Source organism: Leptonychotes weddellii, chromosome 3 (genome assembly GCF_054177405.1).
Source record: "Leptonychotes weddellii isolate Sample4059 chromosome 3, ASM5417740v2, whole genome shotgun sequence".
Lineage (NCBI taxonomy): Eukaryota > Metazoa > Chordata > Mammalia > Carnivora > Phocidae > Leptonychotes > Leptonychotes weddellii.
This window is the reverse complement of record NC_138371.1, coordinates 8,371,099-8,372,037: the sequence shown is the minus strand read 5'-3', so window position 1 is coordinate 8,372,037 and position 939 is coordinate 8,371,099.

Genomic DNA, 939 nt, shown 5'->3' with positions numbered 1-939 from the left:
TACTCGCGGCCCATCACATCGCCCCTCCCTCCCCCACCGCCCCAAGCGACTCTCTCCCAGCGGCCTGAGATCTCCCGATCCCTTCGAGGGACCAGGAAGGAGAATGTAGGGCTGTGCTTGGTATCCCTCCGCCGGGGTCACCCCCTCCCCTCCATGGTAGCAGGAACTAATTCCCTTTCGGGTCACCGGGGACCTGAGGGTTGAAATTTCACGGGCCAGAGTTCCCTCTGACTCTTGGGAAAGAGGTCGATCACCCCAAGGCAGAAACCTCCTGCTAGCCCAAAAGCGGGGTTCGATTGAAACTAGGGCTTTGGCCCCATGACCCCAATCAAGCCCCGCCCCTTCCTGGTTGTCTTAGCGACGGCGGTGGCGTCCCAAGATGGCGTCGTGGCTGCCGGAGACTCTGTTCGAAATTGTAGGACAAGGCCCAGCGCCGAGCAAAGACTATTACCAGTTATTGGTCACCCGCTCCCAGGCAAGTGCGAGGCGCGGTTTACCCTCTCTAACTCCCTGCCGCTCCGGTGGAGCGCGGAACGCGAGCCGCGCTAGGCCGAGAGCCACTGTGGCCCGCCGGAAGCGTCCGGTCCCAGCTCCGAGCCGGGAGATTTCCCTCGTCACCTCGGCCTCCTCGGCCGGCTCCTCCGTGGCCTGCGTGTCTTTTCCCAACCCCAGCCCGGCTCGACCCTGGCGAGCTTTTTTTGCCTTCCCACATCGCCGCCCGCTCCCTTCCTGCCACCCGGGGTTCCTACCCGCAGAGTTCCCTCCGCGCGAAGAGAAAAACAGGCGTCCCTGGCTTGCGTGCAGCCTCACCTCAGCGTGGGAAGGAGAGAAAGAAAGACTCAGCCAAGTGTCCCAAGGAGGAGTCGGCAGGGGAGGGGAGAAAGGGACGATCTCTTTTCCAGGGTAGGAGTTAATCATGGGGGGTTTTTTAAATCTCAT